The 14,255-nt window shown below is 47.8% G+C and overlaps 1 long non-coding RNA gene across 2 annotated transcripts in view; it reads right to left on the reverse strand.

Moving 5' to 3' along the window:
* Positions 1-907: 907 nt before the first annotated feature.
* Positions 908-14,255, reverse strand: part of LOC134810301 (uncharacterized) — a 54,849-nt gene continuing 41,501 nt past the window's right edge. For both annotated transcript variants that reach the window (XR_010158023.1, XR_010158022.1), the window contains 2 exons: positions 2,182-2,358; positions 908-1,630 (listed from right to left, as the gene is read on the reverse strand). This is a non-coding gene — a long non-coding RNA (uncharacterized LOC134810301). The remainder of the gene's footprint in view (positions 1,631-2,181; positions 2,359-14,255) is intronic.

Here is a 14,255-nt window from a genome sequence, read left to right on the forward strand (position 1 = left end):
GAGAGGATTTGCAAGACCTTGAGGGCACTAGCAACATTGGATCGCCTTAATCCAATTTCAGGAATTGAGATGAGTCTAAGCAGAGCGGCAGTCACTGTAAGAACCTGTCTACTTCCAATTTATCCTTAGTCCTCAGGCACAGCCCTTTGGGGTCTCAATCCAAAGCAAGGAGGTTTACCAAATACTCCTCTTGGTAGGCCTTGTCTCATATCCCCAGATCCTCAAAAGCGCTGATCAACCTTTCAACCTCTCAGTCACTCACTCCCTCCATTCCCAGAGGAAAAGCATTTAAAAGCCAAGCTCAGCCAGGTGCAGTGACTTAAGTCTACAAGCCCAGCAATTTGGGAGGCTGAGGCAGGAGGATCACTTGGGCCAGGTGTTCCAGACCAGCCTGGGCAACATAGCAAGACCCTATCTCTACAAAAAAAAAATTTAATTAGCTGAGTGTGGTAGTGCACACCTGTGACCCCACCTACTCAGGAGGCTGAGGCAAAAGGATTGCTTGAGCTGAGGAGGTTAAGGCTGCAGTGAGCTGTGATCACATCAGTGCACCCCAGCCTGAGCAACAGAGTAAGACCCTGTCTCAAAAAAAAAAAGCCAAGCTCACCTCCCTAGTCTCAGTCCTCTCCATATCCTAGCTCAATAATTGTCTGCTATCTTGTTTGTCTTATTAGTGCTCAGATGCTTCAAATGGTCTGGTGTTGTGGTGGTAGTGGTAGTTTTTTTAAAAAATATATAGCTCTTCTAGTTGCCCTCAGCAAGAAGATTGATCACCATTACCTAGTCTGCTGTTACTAAAAGCAAGCACAATGATGTGCAGGAAGTTTCTGAGACACAACCATGTTAAAAAAAGCATTTTGTGTTTTAAAGCTAACAGTTTACACAACACAGATTAACACGTCAAGGATTGTCATAACAGAGTTTATTTTTCTGAGTTAAAAAGTTTCAAGATTTATACGATTTATTGACTTTAATACCAAAGAGGATGAATCAGGATAATAGACTTAATAAGAGCAAAGTTAAATGGTGAACTGGTTTCATGTTTTGAAAATAAAATTAGATTCTGTGTTCATTTTTAAGGACTCATGACCCAAGAGAACTGACAACACTGGTGGGAGTTTCTAGGAAGGGGAGAGGAGCCAAGGGCTTGCTCTGGGGTGATGGGGAGGAGCAGGCAGATCTTGGAAGAGTATGGTGAGTTCAGCACTAATGGCCTTCATCCAACATGCTGAAGAGTCCAGCAGGAGAGGCGTCAGGAGCCAGGGGTGGGGTTCTAGCTGGGTCAACTAATGGACAGTGAACCAGAGAAATTGACTTGGGAGCTGCTTGTGGCCAACTGGAATTGGAACAAGGGGAGCTAAACCACTCTGATGGCGAGTGCACAGAGAGAGGAGGATGCCCTCAGAGCACCAACCTTCAGGGGCAGAGGGCTTGGTGAGGGATCCCTGAGGGGAGCAGAAAGACTTTCAGATGATGAGAGGTTGAACCTGCTGGGAAGAGGCTCTTTGGAAGTCTTGCTGGCCCTAGAACCAATTTCCCCCAAGAAGTTGAGGCTGAGAGGAGGAGGCCTCTGCTGACTTGGTGAGCGCAGTTTCCATAGGGTTTGGAAACAGAAGGCTGCTGAGAGGGCCTAGGAACAAGTGGGAGGTCAGGAAATAGAGGCAGTGTGTGTAGACTTCTTTTTTAGAATGCGTGGGGCTCTGAAGGAAGGAAGGAATTGAGGTGGTGATTCAGGGAAGAGCTAGTGGGAACAACTGGAGGAAGTTTGTGGGCAGAAGGGAAGGCTCTTGGGCAGACAGAGGGGCTAAAGAACCCCATGAAATGAAAAAATCGGAGGGAGTCAGTGCCCACCCTGGGTAGCAGTGTTCAGATCCCTACACTCCACAATAGCTCCTGTGAATCCCATTTTTCCGACGAGGAAAGTGAGACTCAGAGAGGCTGACTTGCCCAGGTGACTGCTAGAGAGAGATAGGCCTGGGATGGACACCCAGGTTTGTCAAGTTACGAAGCCCATCTCTCAACCTCTGCCCCCTCTCCCCGTGCTCATCATGGTTTCAGGGTTTTCCATGACTGTGACCACCCCCGTCACCACTACACTGTCACCGTCATCATGCCCACCGTGGCCTCCACCACTATGACCACCTCCATCACTGTCCACCCCACCACAGTAATTACACTCACCAATACAAGATTTCCTGTGCAGGGCACATGCAGTTTCTGTCTTTAGGGGTCTCCTATTCTGAGAACATGCAAACAACAGAACAGGCGAGCAGAGACAGTCAGCCAGAGCCTCTGCAGCATGCGGCTGGCCAGGGGCTGTGCTGGTCCTATAGTCAGGCTTGAGCTTCCAGCTTCTTTCTGAGGAGAGGGCATGTCAGAAACTGGTTTTGCCATTTGCTCGTCTTTTCCCATGGCAAACTCCATGGGCCTCCTCCATCACCCATCCTCACCCCACCCCAAATCCTCCATTCATTGTCTCTGAGCTGAGAAAATTAAACACATTTTTTCCAAGGGAAAATCCTTAGGGAAGGGAGTGTGTGCAGAGGGATTAGGGGCTGGGCTGAGGCCCAGCCATTCTTGGTCCTCCTCCGAGACTCTTGGCTTCCTGCAGGGACATGCTCCCCACTCACCAGGGCCCCCTTCCCTCCCCCAGCACCACCACACCCCTCCTTGACACAACCAGGGATGGGAAGCCCAGGAGTACGGCCTGAGCCTGCCACCTCCATGTCTCACAGGGCAAGACCCTCCCTAGAGCTGCCCACAGGCCCTCTCCACCAGGCCTCAGGCCTGGAGAGAGAGAGGTCTGGGATATAAAAGGGAGATGAAGTGGGGATGAGGCAGGCCTGGGGATGCTCAGAGAAAGTTTCCACGCTGAGCAGCTTGTTCTGAGCCACGCTGCCAATTCCCCCTCCTCACTAATCCCAGGATTAGAGAAAGTGGAGTCCGGGAATACAGGAGCCAGAGTCTGGGGATGGACACAGTGTGGTGAAGGGAACCAGACAGGCTTGCAGTGGAAGCGCTGCTTAGCCTGTCACATGCAGCCGCTGTGTGGTCCAGACAGGCCATTGACCTCTCTGAGCCCCACGCCCTTGTTTGTCAAGTGAGCATCATTTAGATAGAGTACGTGTCAGCTGATGTGTTTGGGAGGCAGTGGCTAGTTGCATTGGCCGTTGTTGTGAGCTCTAAGTGCAGGAAAGAGGGGTTAGGAAAGTGTGTGGCTATTTCTTGCCCCTCCAGACATCACCCCTGGCCTCTTGAGCCCTGGAAGGCCGAGCTGCTCACTGGGGAGAACGTGTGTTGGCATCAGGATGGCCGGGTGGGACCTCCGCTCCACTGTGTGAGCCCGCGATGACTCATCCTCACCAGGCTGCCATTTCCAGGTTGCTATACCAAGATGCCTTATAGGCCTGCTTCCAGGACTGAGTGAGAGTTAGCATAGGCAAGGGTCTAGCCCAGTGTCTGTGGGTGTCTGCCTCACTTCCCTTTTTCCTTGGTCTGAACCCAGTGAGTCCAAGCCACTGATTCATTCTCTGTACTCACAGGGGCAGACAGAGGTCCCAGCAGTCCTTATCTTGCCCTATGTTTGCCATACCCACTTGCTCCTCTTCCCCAAAGCCATTTTTACCTGTCACTGTCCTTGCTCAGGAGCCTAGCATAAGCTCCCAATTCTCACAAACCAGGCTTCTCAGCCTGGCATTGAAGGCCCCAGCATGCCCGCCTCCAGCCCCATCCTCTCTGACTGTCTCACCAAATGTTCCTCACCCCAAGCTCTAACGTGGCCCTGGCTGACCTCCCGCCTCCCCCGGTCCCCACAGCACTCATGCCTGCCGCCTCCTTCCTCTGTCCTCCCTAGACTTCCGAGCTGGGCCCCGCCTCATTCATCTTTGAGTTCCTACGGATGTAAAAAGTCACAGACAAACCAAATCTCCAGCAGCAGCAGAGAAGAAGCCTATCAATAACAGGCCATAACGCAGTTATCAGGCGGATTGGCTTTGGGAAAGAAGCAGGTAATCGAATCTCCCTTCGGGTGCCATCTGTCTCCATTGCCCCTGCCTCACCCACTGGATGCCCACCTGCGTCCGGCGGCCAAGCCAGCGGGCCTGGCGGTAATGCAATTACATCATCATTCCATTAAAGGGAGCTTGGGTTCTTTGGGGACAAGGGGAAGGGTTCCAGAAGGACAAGCAGGAGAGGACAAGGACAGGGTCAGAGGGAAACAAATGCAGGAGCGACACCCACGGCCAAGATAGATCTGGAAAAAAGTGCAGAAGAGTATGCTGTTCTCAATATTCCTGTTTCTTTTGAATTCTTACCCATACCTTCTCCCTTTCAAGTTTCTGGGACTGCTGCTTTGTGGGAAGGTCCCTAGCACATAGAAGGTGCTGAGACACATCAGCCCAGACTTTGGCACCAGGCTGCCTGGGACGGAACCCCACCCTGTCCCTGGCCAGGTGTATGACCTGGGGCAGGCTAGTTAACCTCTCTGTGTCTGAGTTGGCCCCTCTGTAAAATGCAGATGGTGAGAGCAATAGTGGTAGTGATACCCGTGTCACAGCTGGCTGTGAGGACTCAACGAGTTAATCTAGTAAAGTCTTAGAGAGGGTCTGGCCTATGGGACTCCCACATGGTCATCCATTCAGGTGGGATGGCTGCTCCTAGAGGGCTCCCTTCAGGGGCGGCCAGAACCCTGCCTGTGTACAGTGAAATGGTGCAGGGATGATCTCTTTACAGTGGGCAGTGGCCGGCAAGAACTGAGCTCCACTTCTAGGATCATAACTGAGCCCTATTCCTCACTGTCTGTCACAGGGGCCGTGTAGGGACAGCAGGCAGCTGGTCCCTGGGCTTCAAAGCCAGCCCATTCCTAGAGCTTCTCATTCCACTGGTATGGGGTGAGACCCAGGCATTGGTAATTATTTCAAACTCCCCAGACAAGGCTGACAAGCAGCCAAGGGTGGATACCACCACCTCTGGCCTGGGAGACCAACATGAGTGTGGTGATAGTGCCTGGCAGAGAACCAGCCAAGAGAGGTCAGCAAGACCAGGAAACACAGGCACCTGAGGACCCCAGACCCTCAAGGCCACCAACCTTGAGCAGGCAGCAAAGGGTGGCATGGAGTCTCTGGCTGCCAATTTCTCATTCAATTATTCCACAGATGTTTACTATCTGCCTGGTCGGTGCTGGGGCCTGGGCAAGGCCCTTGGGCTCCAGAAAGGCGAGACGCAGTTCTGTCCTTCAGGCCACAAGGTCTAGTGGGGGAAGCAGTGGCAGTCCAGAATAAGAGCAGCAGCTGCTGGGGCACAGTATACCCTGAGAGAGCTAGAGCTGGGGATCACGGGGCACGTATACGGATTTTTGACATTGACACTATACTGAACATACTCTTAGCATTCGTATTTTTCAGCAATAACTTCCCACCTTAATAAACAGTCATGCACAATAAGATTTTTCAAGGCCACATCGTATCACACCACGTGGGTGCTGTAATTTATCTAGCCCTCCCTCTGCTGCTGGATATTTAGTTTTTTCAGAGGCATCACTGAGGAGGGCTTATTTTCCTTGCACAATGAGATGCACAAAGGTGGCAGCAGGCTACTGCTGATGTTACAGCCGTGTGTGCTGCCATCCACAGCCCAGGCTCCCTCTAGCTTTCTGCCCCTCCCGCCTGAATTTGTGGCTTCCTCCTTCTTGCTCAGAGAACGGCTGTTGGACTTCCAGCCATCACATCCACGTTGCAGGCAAGAAAAGTGGGGAGAGAGAAGAGCAGAGCATGCTGCCTGCTGAAAACTCCCCCCTTTAAGCAAGAAAACCATACAGTTGATCCTGCAAGGACATGCTCCCCACTCACCAGGGCCCCCTTCCCTCCCCCAGCACCACCACACCCCTCCTTGGCACAACCAGGGATGGGAAGCCCAGGAGTACAGCCTGGGCCTGCCACCTCCATGTCTCAGGGGGCAAGACCCTCCCTAGAGCTGCCCACAGGCCCCCTCCACCAGGCCTCAGGCCTGGAGAGAGAAACATGGCCAGGGCCATGTCTAGGCCCACCCTAGTTGCAAAGGAGCCCGGAAAGTCTAGCCTTTGCTGGGCACACTGCTGCTGCCCTGAAGAGAGCTGGAATTGTATTAGGAAGGAGGGTGGGGAGGAAAAGCAGGCACCTAACACCGTCTGCCACCTTGATCCTATAGCACAACAAACTGAATGCCTTATTGTGGATACGCAGCCTGGGAGGCAGTGGGTCCCCCAGGCACAGATTATCCCAATAGAGGTTAGCTGATGACTTTGCCAGAAATGTCTTGGCGAGGATTCAAACAAAAGAAGGAAATCAAGAGGCTCCACAGCTCTTTTTGGCCTTAGGGCTTTGGGGGAAGAGTCCCACACCCTTAATTACGTTATTCTATAACTTGAGTTTAACGGAGAAAGTATGATGAATTGGAAGTCACAGGTTCTAACCTCACTCTACCTCTCACTGTGCAACCTGTAGCAAATTCTTAAATTTTCTGAGCCTCAGATTCCTCTGCTATAAAATGGGAATAAAGTAACTTACAATTATTTGTGATTAATATGTGCTGGACACTATGTGAATTATTTACATGAATTATCTTACTTAATTCTGACAGCTCTATGAGATGGTTGTTACTATTTCCCCCATTTTACAGACAAAAAACTATGGCACAAAAAGGGTTAACAGTGAAACAATGCTCTTCCCCACCCCCCTCAAGCATTATTGACGTATAGTTGACAGATAAAATTGTATATTTTTAAAGTGTCCAATGTGATGATTTGATATATGTATATATTGTGGCAAGATTCCCGCCATCAGGTGAGTTAACACATCCACATCCCTCACGTAGGAGGCAACATTTATTGCCACTGCAGCCTCCTCTCTGCCAGAATCTGGTGGAGTTAACTGTGACACACATGTGAACTGTGACATGCTTTACAAATAGTCCATGTTGGAGCCTTCTGTGCTGCCTTAGGACTGTAGACTAGAAGAAAAATAACAAATTCACTTATTCATTTAAGAAATATTTCTCATTCAACTGCTACACTCCAGTACTCTCTTAGGGCAGATATCAGTAACCAAACAGAAAAAGCATTTGTCCCTCAAAGAGCTCACATTTTAGGCCAGGCACGGTGGCTCACGCCTGTAATCCCAGCATTTTGGGAGGCTGAGGAGGGCAGATCACGAGGTCAGGAGATCGAGACCATCCTGGCTAACACGGTGAAACCCCGTCTCTACTAAAAATATAAAAAATTAGCCCGGCATGGTGGTGGGTGCCTGTAGTCCCAGCTACTCGGGAGGCTGAGGCAGCAGAATGGCATGAACCTGGGAGGCAGAGGTTGCAGTGAGCTGAGATCGTGCCACTGCACTCCAGCCTGGGCGACAGAGACAGACTCATCTCAAAATAAAATAAAATAAAATAAAAAAACTCACATTTTAATGAAAAGAGACACAGAGGAAACAAAATCATTGAGTTTATGTTGATACATACTTGATAGATGGTGATACATGCTATGGAGAAAACTAAAGTAGAAAAGGAGAGTGTTAGGATGACTAGGGGCTGCTATTTTAGATGAAGGGGTCAGAAAAGGCCCCTTCTGTGCAAAGGGGACATTTGTAGGAAGCAAGGGAGCCCATTACATGGACACCTGGGGAAGGTGTCCTAGGCAGCGGGAACAGCTGGTGCAACGGCTCAATGTGGGCACTTGATTGGGATGGTTGAGAAACAGCAAGAAGGCTCAAGTGGCTGGAGTGGATTGGTGGATTGAGTGAGCCAAGAGTGGGGAGAGGAGGTCAGGGGGCAATAGGGTAGGGGCTGGTTAAGGTTTTGTGGCCACTATAAGGATGTCGGCTTTTGCTTGAGGAAATGGGAGCCACCAGCGGGTTCTGAGCAGAAGGGTGACATGATCTGATCTGCTTTTAATAGGATCACTCTGGCCACTGCTGAGAATTGGCTAAGCAAGGGGGCAGGCAGGAAGACCAGTTGGGGGCCATGCAATAATCCAGCTGAGAGAGGTAGGTGGCTTGGCCCAGGTGGTCATGGTGAGTGGGTGAGAGGTGGTCAGATTACGGATGGTTTTTGTTTTTGTTTTTGATAAGGAGTCTCACTCTGTCGTCCAGGCTGGAGTGCAGTGGCGCAATCTTGGCTCACTGCAACCTCTGCCTCCTGGGTTCAAGTGATTGTCGTGTGTCAGCCTCCCAAGTAACTGAGATTACAGGTGTGTGCTACCAGGCCCAGCTAATTTTTTGTATTTTTAGTAGAGACAGGTTTCTCTATGTTGGCCAGGCTGGTCTCGAATTCCTGAGCTCAAGTGATCCATCCACCTTGGCCTCCCAAAGTACTGGGATTTCAGGCATGAGCCACCACACTTGGCCAGATTATGGATGTATTTTGAAGATAGATAGAGCTGATAGGATTTACTCATTGATTGGACAAAGGGAGTAAGGGAAAGAGAGACAGAAGTCAAGAATGACTCCGAGGTTTCTGGGTCTGAGCAAGCTGGAGGAAGGAGTTGTCATTTACTGAGAGAGGGAAGACTATGGGGAATGAAGATTTGGGAGAGAAGATCAGACGCTCAGTTTTGGACATACTGATTTTGATCTTCTCATTAGACCTCCAGGAAGAGATGTTAAGCAGACAATTTGAATACAAAGTCTGGAGTTCAGGGGAAAGTCTCAGGCCTAAGATATAAATGAAAGGGTCATGAGCATATAAATAGTATTAAAGCAATGACAGTGACTTAGTTTACCAAGGGAGTAAGCACAGAGGTGACACAGAAGATGTGCCAGTACTGAGCCCTAGGGCTTTCCAGTGTTCGGAGGTTGAGGAGACCAAGAAGGCACAGCCAGAGAGGTGGGAGGAGAACTGGGAGAGGGCAGTGTCTTGGAGGCCAAGAGAAGAAAACACAGACGACTTATCTAGAAACAGCCATAAAAGCTTTCAAAAAGTTAATGCCCTTTAACTAAAAAATGCGCTTCAAGAATACATTGTAATTAAATACTCCTGACTGTGCACACAGATTGATGGCCAAGGATGTTCTTGACAGTGTGGGTTATAAAAGTGAAAAACAAAAAACCACCTGAATGTCTAACGATGGGGTCTTGGCTAAATAAATTAGGATACATCCATGTGATGGTACAGCCGACAGCCAGGAAAACTCACTTGTTTTTTTTTTTTTTTTTTTTTTTTTGAGATGGAGTCTTACTCTGTCACCAGGCTGGAGTGCAGTGGCACGATCTCAGCTCACTGCAACCTCTGCCTCCTGGGTTCAAGTGATTCTCCTGCCTCAGCCTCCCAAGTACCTGGGACTACAGGCATGCACCACCACGCCCAGCTAATTTTTGTATTTTTAGTAGAGACAAGGTTTCACCATGTTGGCCAGGATGGTCTTGATCTCTTGTCCTAGTGATCCTCCCACCTCAGCCTCCCAAAGTGCTGAGATTACAGGCGTGAACCACTGCGCCTGGCCTGAAAACTCACATTCTGTGGAAAATTTTAAGACTCCTGAAAGACCTGCATGCAGGTTTGTCTTCATGATCTATTATTAAGTGAAAGCAAGCTGGTTACAAATCATTACAGTCAACAAGGTCTCTGTATCAGTCAGTTAAGAACATGGGAGCCACTCTAGGCATTGCAAGCAGAAAGGGATTTAGCCCTGGGAATTAGTGTATACAAAGGTGTGGAAAGGCTGGCTTGGTTTCTTTGCTAGCTTTTAGGGTGTTAGGAAGTTGCTGAAACCACAAGATACCTGAGCCTCTAGCACCAAAGCAAAGAAAATGCCTGGAGGCTTCTCAAAAATCTCCTATCTGCTAAAGCCCACACAGCTGCCCACAGCTGCCACCAGGAAAATATTATGATTTATGCTTATTTTCCATCTGCCAAATCTTGTGAAAGTGCCTCTCATTGGCTGGCGAGGATTCTGAGGATTGTAGCTCCCTGGCTTCCAGCCCCTGCTGGCCAGGGAAGCATAGGTTAGGGGAGAGAAATTATATCAAGTTGCCAGCAGACAATACTGCACACTTTACAAATATTTCCTTACAAAGATAATGTGCCTGGAGAAAAGACTGAATGCATAAATGCTGTGGCAGGCCAAATAACATCTCCCAAAGATGTCCACACCCTAATGCCTGGAACTCGTGAATACATTATGTTACTTGTCAAAAGGGAGTTTGCATGTGATTAAGGTTAAGGACCTTAAAATTGGGATATTTTCCTGGGTCATCCAGGTGGACCCCATCTAATTGCATGAGCCCTTAAAAGCAGAGAACATTCTCTCTAACTTTGCCTTCTGCCGTATCTCCCATCTTCCCCTTTTGCCACATCTCTCTTTTGCTTCTAGCATAGTTTGGAAAGGATCCCTCCAAGTCTGAGGATCGCTGGTTCTAGGGAGGGGAGGGCAGGGGCTGTTGGTGTCCCTAAGCTGCTAACACCAGGTGGTATCTGTCCAAAGAAGAGGCTTTTCTATGGAAATTGCATTGTTTTTCCAAAAATCAGTCATCTTGCCCTCTTGGCTCAGCCTCATACAGCACATCTGGGATGCGTTTACTAGAAACTTCCCCCGGAGGCCTGAGCCTGGTGCAGAAATTGAGAAGACTGGAAATGAGTAAGACTCACGCCAGGGCACTTAACAGGATCCACCAGTGGCACCTACTTTTCCACAGGAAGCCACACAAGTCAAGAATCCACCGTGATTTTGCAAGATGGCTCCAGGGAAAGCCCTCCTGGGTTGTGCCTCAAATGCCCAAAGGGCTCCTCATTCTGCCATGCACCCCACCTCATTCTGAAGGCCTAGCCCTTATTGTGTGTGCACATCCAACCTCCAGGGCCCATCTTGCCTCTTTCTATCCAAGTCCCTGCCTTTAGTGCCTGCCCAGGGTCCTGGATCCCCCAAGGCTGGGACCCGCCTTGCTCTTGCCTTTCTTGTCAGAAGCTGTACTTCTGTCCTTAGCCCCAGTCTGATGGCAGGAGACCCTTCCTGCTGACCAGCCTTCCCACTATATTCCCAGTCTCCCATGGCTGGGAAATAGGGTTGGCTTCAGTTGTCCCTACTGGGATGCACCAAAAGTAGCAGGAAAAGATTCAAGAACCCTTTAATGCTCACAGCTTCGTCAGCATCCAGACGTCGTTCAGTCCCCTGCCTCCAGAGCAGGGTGTCCACCACTCACTCTTGCTGGCCTCCTGTCAATGGCTGACCATGCTCTTCTCACTTTGCCTAAAACTTAGTTTACCCCCACACCTGTCTATATGCTCTATTTTCTCTCCTGATGAAAGAGGGGAGAATGTGTCTATACTCACTCAGGTATACAACACAGTTACAAAACCACCTTCCTTCCTCTTAAATGACTGCATTAATTAAAGGTTTGTAGGCCTGGAAGATGCTAAGGTTCTAGGTCAAGGAATTTCCTCTTCTGTGCTCCTAGAGCTGATAGTTGTAAGGAAAGGAAGGGCAGCTCAGGGAGGACATCTAAAGGGCCCTCTTGTCTCCTGGTTACCTGGCCTCAGCACATCACCCACACCCTCTGCCACTTCAATCCCTGCCCAGAGGGGACACTGGAAAATCCCCTCCCTCCCTCCCTCTAACCCTCTCCTCTCTCCAACAAGCCCTGGGCACAATGTTCACCCAAGAGTGATGATGAAGTCAGCCAGGTTCCTAAGAAAGGGTCATGGCCAGAGGACTTCGAAACTGCTTCAAGAAATGGAGGGAGGGTGCCGTGACTTCATATGTTTAGGATCAAAGAACAGTCCTAGGGATGCTGGAGGAGATAGGGGGGAGGACGGGGTCACTGCTTTCAGAAGCTGCTGCATGAAGGCTGCATGCTGCAAATGTTAAGAAATAGCCATGCCAGGCTGACCTCTTCCTGACCTCCTGCCACCTTCAGGGCTCTCCTTTAGCCTCCCTGTCCTAGTGTAAGAGTAGCCACCTGTGCCTGCATTGAGTCCACTAGCCTGGGAGAGGCCCAAAGTTCTGGATCATGCCTCCCTCAAAAGACTGGGGCTCAAGATAGTCCTGAGGGTGACAGAGGTGCAGGGCTTCCTCAGGGGGCAAGCAGAAGAGTCCTGGTTTTCTTCCAAGGACCCCTGCCCCCTGCTGTTCAGTCCTCTCCAGCCTTCCTCCCTTCCCCAGGCCTTCTCATCCCCCTGCTCGTCTCCACATACTCTGTCAGCCTTAAGGAGGCTCTTGTGGATCCTCATTCCTTCGGGACAGGAGGCCAACAGCTACGTCCTGAGCCTCAGCTCTTCCCTGGCCATGCCCCCGCCTCACACCTCCAGCCCTGATTTTGTGCCTCTGCTTCCAAGGGAGGAAGATGAACGACGGAGGAAGTTCTGAGTTAAGGAAGGGAGTATTGATGAAAGCTGTGTTGACAAAAGAATGTGTCAAGACTAAGTATGATTCTTTCCAGAAGTACAAGAAAGCCAAATTCTGGGAAACTCAACATAACCTACTATATTAACATGTAAAATAGATTAATTTTCCCAACATGCTTAATGGGGAGACTCTCAAAGCAGTCCCGTTAAAGTTGACGTCAGCTCTCCCCATAAACTATCACCATTAGTATTTAATATTGTTCTGCAATTACTTGACAACGCAGTTAGATGAAAAATAAAATAAGAGGTATAAATATTGTAAAAAGAAAGCAGTTATTATCGTTGGATGATATTACTCTATACTTGGATATTCCAAGAGAATCAGCTAAAGAACTTTTAGTAATATCAGGAATTTATCAAAGTGGCTAGTTTAAAAACAAGATTTCCTAAATACAAGAAATAACTAATAAAAGAATATGGAAAAACATCCCATTAATAAGGTTAACAAAAACCTAACATAAAACACATAGAAAAAAATGTGCAGATACATGGAAATAGCTGTAAAACCTAAATGAGGGACATACACATAGACTTGAATCGATGGAGAAAGACCTTTTTCTTGGATTAAAAAGTCAGTAATATTGTAAGCATGTCAGTGTCACCATAATTAAACTATAAATTCAGCATACTTCTGTACAAAATATCAGCTGCTTTTGGGGGATAATTTGACAAAATGATTACATACAAATTCCTCTGGAAAAATAAATATAAATGAATAGAACATTCCTGGAAGGAAAAATAAGTAAACTAACAAGGAAAGAGTAGCACTATAAAACATTTTTCAAAAATATTATACAGCTACAATAATTAAAATAGTATGGGACTGGTGCCTGCATACAGATCAATTGGAAAGAATAAAACAATTTTAAATAGGCCCAAATAAACATGAGAATTCAATTCAATAAATTGAGATACTAGTCAGATATTTGGATCAAAAATAAATAAATCTGGATTCGCTACATCACTCCTAATATGGACATAAATTCCAACAGGATCAAAGATTTAAAGAAAGGAAAACATTTTAAAAATAGTCATAAAAGTGCCAGAAGAAAATATGTGTAAATGTTTTCATGAACCTGGGATAGCGATTTTCCTAGTCATAGAACAAAACAGAAGTCATAACAAAGAAGATTAACAAATGTACCTACACAGACATTCAAGGAAAAAGCTCCATAAACAAAATCAAAGGACAAAATAAGAGAAAAGTACCTGCAAGATGTATGACAAAGTGCTAATTTTCCTAATTTAAAATAAGACATTTTTTAAAACAGTAAGAAAAAGATTAAACAATCCAATGGCAAAATATAGGCAAAGAATACAAACAGGTCATTCACAAAAAACACAACTGGCTAATGAAAATATAAACAATGTTCAATCTCACTAATCATTTTAAATGCAAATTAAAACAAGATCTAATTTTTCATTTATCAGATTGACGAAGATGAAGAAGGTGATACTATACAGCGTTGCGGAAGACGTGGCAACACAGGCAATCTCATGCAATGCTAATGAAATGAAAATTAGTACACTCTGCCGCAATTAGGCGTTAGCTATTATATTTTATTTTAGTTTAGTTTATTTTTTGAGATAGAGTCTCACACTTGTCGTCCAGGCTGGAGTGCAGTGGCACGATCTCAGCTCACTGCAACCTCTGCCTCCTGGGTTCAAGCAATTCTCCTGCCTCAGCCTCCAGAGTAGCTGGGATTACAGGTGCCTCCCACCACGCCCGGCTAATTTTTTTGTAGTTTTAGTAGCGATGGGGTTTCACCATGTTAGCCAGGCTGGTCTTGAACTCCTGACCTCAGGTGATCCGCCCGCCTCAGCCTCCCAAAGTGCTGGGATTATAATCGTGAGCCACTGTGCCCGGCCTGGCATTATCTCTTAAATTT

The sequence above is a fragment of the Pan troglodytes genome, chromosome 5 (assembly GCF_028858775.2).
Source record: "Pan troglodytes isolate AG18354 chromosome 5, NHGRI_mPanTro3-v2.0_pri, whole genome shotgun sequence".
Lineage (NCBI taxonomy): Eukaryota > Metazoa > Chordata > Mammalia > Primates > Hominidae > Pan > Pan troglodytes.